This window comes from Silene latifolia, chromosome 1 (assembly GCF_048544455.1).
Source record: "Silene latifolia isolate original U9 population chromosome 1, ASM4854445v1, whole genome shotgun sequence".
NCBI lineage: Eukaryota > Viridiplantae > Streptophyta > Magnoliopsida > Caryophyllales > Caryophyllaceae > Silene > Silene latifolia.
In genome coordinates, this window is record NC_133526.1 from 48,048,090 (window position 1) to 48,054,861 (window position 6,772).

Genomic DNA, 6,772 nt, shown 5'->3' on the forward strand with positions numbered 1-6,772 from the left:
TATCAAGTTTCTAAAATTCGACCTTTGTACATATTTCCATTGCTTATTTCCAGTTTATCACGTTCTTTCAAGTTCGTTTCCGTCTTCGTAAATAACCTAAGTTCGTCTTAATCCATATATAATTCGTTCTTAACTCGTTTTAATTAGTTTTAATTCGTGTTTATCGCTTTTATGACGGCTACGTATGTAATTAACCCATTAAATCACTTTCACTTGAGTTAAACATCGATAATCAACCATTAAACACATTAACGAACATTAACCAACCCGCGGTTCTGACTTCACAGCCAGAACTCAACCCAGGAAAAGACGTAGTGATAGCTGCGCCTCTTCCAAGGGACGCAGCAATGCTGCACCTGTTCTGGGATGAGTTCTGTCCTTGAACTTCCGTTCTCGCTTTGACCTAATCCTTAATTACGTAACTAATTGACTATTAACCGTAATATCACTCTTAATCTGCCTTATTTTGTTACCTTAATTTTCAACTCTTCCTTTTTCTTCTCTTTTCTCCAAATTTCCGTCTTGAGTATATTTTTTACGTAAATCAATTAATCATTGTAATCCCTTGTAATTTTAATTATTGTAATTTTAATTATCGCTATCTATTTATCGTTTATTATGTATGGTTTATTTATTTGTTTCTCACATGTAAATTAATTTAACTTCCCAATTCGACATAATTGAGTGCTAATTACTTGTTTACCGACTTAGTTTATCTCACATGTTAGGATTAATCTACTGTTTGTCGCATTGCATGCATATAACCGACGACATATCAAATATGAACGATATCCCCAATCATTAGTAGAGGCCGCTATCGAGATGGGCGGGATTAGGTGTTTAGTAAAAAGACTTCCTAATACGTACCCTCACCCTTTACTCCAGATCTCTGTGAACATCCGTGTTCATTGGCATCCACGAGAGTCATTCTAGACATAGACTGCTAAGGGTAACGAGTTCTTAGTATTTATGTCACTACTTTGTGTCTTGACATGACACGAGGTATTCAAACGGTTCCAATTTTCCATAAAAATTGGTGGCGACTCCACAAATGCAAACGCTTGTCCCAAGCGCCCCCGTGGCCCCGTGTCCACCGTTGGCGACTCCGCTGGGGAATATACACTTACGTGTTACCCAGGGTGAAACTTGAATGAGGTTAAGGAATAGTTTATATGAGACAATTGTCGGTTTTCATTACTCGAGCTTCTTAGGTCGTTTTATTAGGCCTTCCTAGGCCCAACCCAACCCATTAGACCAATCGTCCCGTCTGGACGGTCCAGATTCTTATCTGGGCCTAAGGATAGATAGTGATTGACGTCAACCATACCGTGATACATACTCATGTTTGTATCAAGGGCTTTCACTACTCGAGGAAATGGACTAGGAACCGACCTTATGCTAATGTTTGGCACGGACCTCGCCATAGACCAGGGTTTGATTGCTTGGTATGGCAACCCACCTTTTAAAGCCAAAACCTTTTTAAATTCACTCAGTATACCGTTATATTGCCTGTATGAATGCTTGCACCATATGTGATCACCATTTTGTAAACAAAACCATGACAAAATTTCTGTAAAATCAAAACCTTTTTTTTGTAAATATTCTCGAAAGTGGCCTAAAAATAGCGCAAAATGAGTCGAAACTCTGTCCAAATGTCCAGTTAAAATTCGGGCCTCGAAACCAATTTCAAAAAAAAAACTTCATTTCGAGTCAGCACTCCTACAACTACACTACAGTTGCTTAGGACAAACATTTCAAAACTTTGTCATTTTCAAACTTTACTAAACACGGTGGCAACACTCCGACTTCACAAGTGGAGTCTTTAATTTTTTTTTTTTTTTTGAGTAGGTGTGCTAAAATGGTCGATCGCATTTTGATTCGTCGTCGATCTCTTATCTCCAGTTTCCGAGATGCCTGGAACTAGTCACACAAGTGTTAATGGACAAAATGGTAATGGTCTAATCCTAGCTACGCTCGCCCGTCTCCAAACAAGCCAAGACAAAGTTTATGCTCGCCTCAACGCTATTGAAGGTCGAATTGTTGCTGTAGAAACTAGGCTTCCTCCTGCAGAGAATGATGTTCCTGAAATGAGCGTGCATGATAATCTTCCACCCTTTGTGGGACAACAAGAAGTCAACCCTCCACTAGGTCCTACTGAAGCTGAAAAGCGGCTCCAATACTTGGAGGAGAAACTAATGTACCTTAAGGGAGATGACATCTACAGGGAGAATAATCGTAAGTGTGGGGCCGTGAATGCTCAATTGTCGACCAACTTCAATATGACTGACATTCCAAAGTTCAAGGGGCATGAAAATCCTTTGAACCACATTGGTGCTTTCAAAGATTACATGTCTACCAAAGGCATCAAACCCGAGATGTTCCTAAGGATCTTTCCTTCATCTCTCGACACCATTCCTAAACAATGGTTTTACTCTTTGGAGCACAAAAAAATTGCCACTTGGGATGATGCCGCAATTGAATTCACTAAACAATACGTAGATAATGCTGAGATCCAAGTCAACATGCGCACTCTAGAGGTTCTTACACAAAATGAGAAAAAAGGCTTCACCGACTTCCTAAGTAGGTGGAGGAAGACTAGTACCCAACTAGTTGAACGCCCGGATGAGGCCACTCTTGTGGAAAAGTTCGTAGATAATTTGAGACCTATTTATGCAAACCATTTGAGGTACCAAAACATAAAGTCTTTCAAAGACCTAACTGTACTAGGGACGAGAATTGAAGATGACATCCGTAAAGGACTCTTTCTAAAACGGTAGGTCGTGGATATCAAGCCTCACCGAATCGTTCTTATGGCTCCACTAGCAAGACTGATGAGGTTAACCTTGTCAAATCATCAAAGAAGAATAACCCGCAAAGGAAGTTCACGAACATTGGTGATGCATACTCCAATGCTCTGAAAAGGTTGATGAAACAAGGTAAGCTCCAACCCATAAGACCTACACCTGACCTAGAAAAGAAGTCTAAATTCTGGAATGAGAATGCATACTGCGAAGATCATAGAGGCAAGGGACATGATGCAGAGAAATGCTTTAAACTGAAACATGTCCTTCAAGATATGATCGAAGATGGTCGTTTACCCATACCTCCCGGAGGTAAGCCCAACAATACTCAGAATCCTGTTGAAGTTCTGATGATCACAGATAAAGAATCCACCTTGGATTGTTCACACCTCATTTCTCCAGCCGAAGATGAGATTCATGTACTAGAAGAGGAAGGGAGCTATTCCACCATTTCTCCTACCATTGCCGATTTCATCGCATGGGCAAAGAGTGGGAGTAGGCAAGTTTCAGAGTTGAAAGCTGTAGTGGCATCTCTACGCAATCCCGGCACCATACCCAAGGAAAACGAGCCACTAATTCTATCTCAAGGGCCTACGATGCAAGAAGTAATCGCCATAGTTGACAGTCTAGTCGACCAGATAATCAGTCTAGAAGCCGAGATCATCAGGTTAAGAGAGCTCAGCATCGTCAACGGAATATGGTCCGTTGACGATGAAGATGAATACCTCACAGAACACTATCTACTCAAGGTTAGTGAGGATATAGTCAAAGCTAGCGAAGATCAAGATATAGACCACCTTACTCGTTCAGGGCGCCCATATCAAAATGTTTCTCAGAACGGACCTATGGCTAATGGTCCAGTTACTAACACCAATGTCATCACTCCAAATGATGGCGAAGATATGTCTACTGACCATTTACTAAAACAACTGCAAAATACAAAGGCTGATCTTTCAGTCTGGCAACTAGTTGCGAGTTCATTTCCTCATCGTCAAGCTTTGCAACAAGGTTTGGCTAAATTGAACGTAGCGCACAACTCTACACCTGACGACGTAGTCAACTAGGTCTTCCAAGATTCAGTTAAACTAAGTAACCCAGTTACTTTTTCAGATGAAGATTTGCCTTCCTTCAGCGCCAGTCATAACCTCGCTCTATACATTACGGTCACATGCCTAAAGAAGAACGTACCAATGACTTTGGTGGATGATGGCTCTGCAGTCAATGTCATACCATTGAAGACGGCATATAAGTTGGGCATGAAAGAATCGGATTGGACTCCTACCAACTAAGTTGTTCGAGCATACGATGGAACATGACGTAAAGTAGTGGGACTAATCAACCTCACTATAGCCACAGGGCCAATCGAGCGAAAGGTTAATTTTCAAATAGTGGATATCGAAACATCATTCAATATACTTCTGGGAAGGCCTTGGATTCACGCTTCCAAAGCAGTAACATCCACCTTGCACCAGAAGATTAAGATTCCTCCAGATGGCAAAGTAGTGATGATCACTTCGTCACCTATCAAAGCCGTGATAAAGAAAATGTCAAGCTACCAAGTAGTCACTGATCCAGTATATGAGCTTGGGGGATTTCAGAGCATAAACCTTGTAGACAGCTAACTGGCACCTCTGTACTTCAACCGATACTCCAATTTAGTGATCAACCACATACTCAAGTCCCAGGGATACTTCCCTGGAATGCCATTAAATCCTGCCAAGAAAAATACCTTGGCACCTTACAAGGAAGGAAACTCTCGAAGGATACCATTAATATTGGGATACAAGCCCACAAAAGAAGAAGCCTTAGAAATGCTCACCCAATTCCAAAACCGTAAAGATAGAGGAATCCAGATGCGACCCTATCTCCCTACCCTAAACGGATATTTCGTTAGAGAAGGGAGTCATGAGTACTTTCACGGGTTTCCCGAACCTTGGCACTATAAAAGAATGCAACTAGCTGGAATCGAGGTCTTCCACGATTGATACCTCATTCCTCCAGAAACGGTTCATACCATCAAAACTCGTAAAACACCTTGTTTAGACGAACAGGCTGTTAGCCTTCTGTTTGGAGAAGACCGATTTATCAGAGCAGCACAGGATGAGATCATTACCATGATACTTCAAGATGACCATTTCAACCCCACAGCACTGATCACTAACACAAGTTCAAACCAGCAGAAAGGATGGAGAAAATCGATCAAATGGACTAATAACCAAAGAAAGCTCTTCAAAGTCACCACTAGAGAAGGAGAGATGTTCAAAGGAGAACCTAAAGACAACGAATTCGAGTCAGAGTCGGAGTCGAAGTCGAAATCAGAGTCTGAGTCAAGAGAAGTCGCTAGAGAGTCTTCTTCTGTCGTCACTCCCCATCCCCTTATTTCTCATAGCATAGCATCAAATAGTAACAGTAGCTTGGGAAATAACCCAGCAGCTGTCCCTTTACCACCACTGACTACTGAACAAATGGCTTCTTTATTTCAGCTATTTTCAAAATTTAATATGAATAAATCGGATTCTGCTTACTCTTTGTGTTATTCTAAATGCAATTCTATTTACGATGATAATGAGGATGATCCAGACCCAAACTCAGTCGAATTACCTCCCTACATAGTTAAAGAAATACTACAAGAGGGGAAAGGGGCACCAGTTATACAAAACACCGAACCCATCAATGTAGGAACTGAACTAGAACCCCAAGAACTTAGGATAGGGACGACCTTAAACCCAACTGAAATGGCCAATTTCATCGACCTCCTACACGAGTTCAAGGACGTTTTCGCTTGGTCCTATAAAGACATGCCATGAATCGACAGAGATATTGCAGAGCATAGAATTCCAATCAAACTAGGTTTCAAACCTGTAAAATAGAAACTCTGTTGGATGAGGACCGAATGGGCTCTTAAGATCAAAGAAGAAGTCGATAAACAATTCAAAGCCGGGTTCATCAAAGTTTCCGAGTATTTAGACTGGGTGGCTAACATAGTCCTCGTACCCAAAAAGGACGACTTAAACAAAACAAGTCCCAAGGACGACTTCCTTCTACCACACATCGATATATTGGTAGATAATACAGCAGATCACGCGTTGTTATCCTTCATGGACGGGTATGCAGGGTATAATCAAATCAAAATGGCCATAGAAGACATGCATAAGACAGCCTTCGTTACTCAATGGGGCAAATATTGTTATACTGTTATGCCATTCGGGCTAATCAATGCTGGAGCTACATATCAACGCACTGCGACCACTTTGCTACATGACATGATGCATAAAGAAGTAGAAATATACGTCGATGACATGATTGTCAAATCCAAGGATAGGAAGGGACATATTGACAATCTTCGCAAATTCTTCCTTAGATTGCACAAGTACAACATGAGGCTCAATCCTCAGAAATGTGCGTTCGGAGTAACGTCAGGCAAGCTTCTGGGATATGTCGTCATCCAGAGGGGAATCGAAATTGATCCATTCATGATCAAAGCTCTAATCGAAATGCCGCAACCCCAAACAGAGAAGGAGGTTAGTGGATTTCTAGGCAAAGTACAGTATATAAGCCGATTCATATCGAAGCTTACTATAATCTGTGAACCCATTTTCAAAAAGCTCAAGAAAACAGATCATAACATATGGGACGACGACTGTCAAAAGGCGTTTAAAAGAATTAAGGAGATACTGGCTAAGCCACCAGTGCTAATGCCGCCTCAACGAGATCAACCTCTTGGTTTATATCTCACAGTAACCGAAATAGCTATGGGGGCTATGCTCGCACAAGCTGTTGGGAAGGAAGAAAGAGCTATCTACTACCTTAGTAAGAAGTTCTTAGAATACGAGTGTAAGTACACACCTCTCGAAAAGACATGCCTCGCTCTTGTGTGGGCAACAAAGAAGCAACACCACTACATGCTTAGCTACTTTGTCAAGGTGTATTCTAAAATGGATCCCGTCAAATACCTCTTCGAGAAACCCATT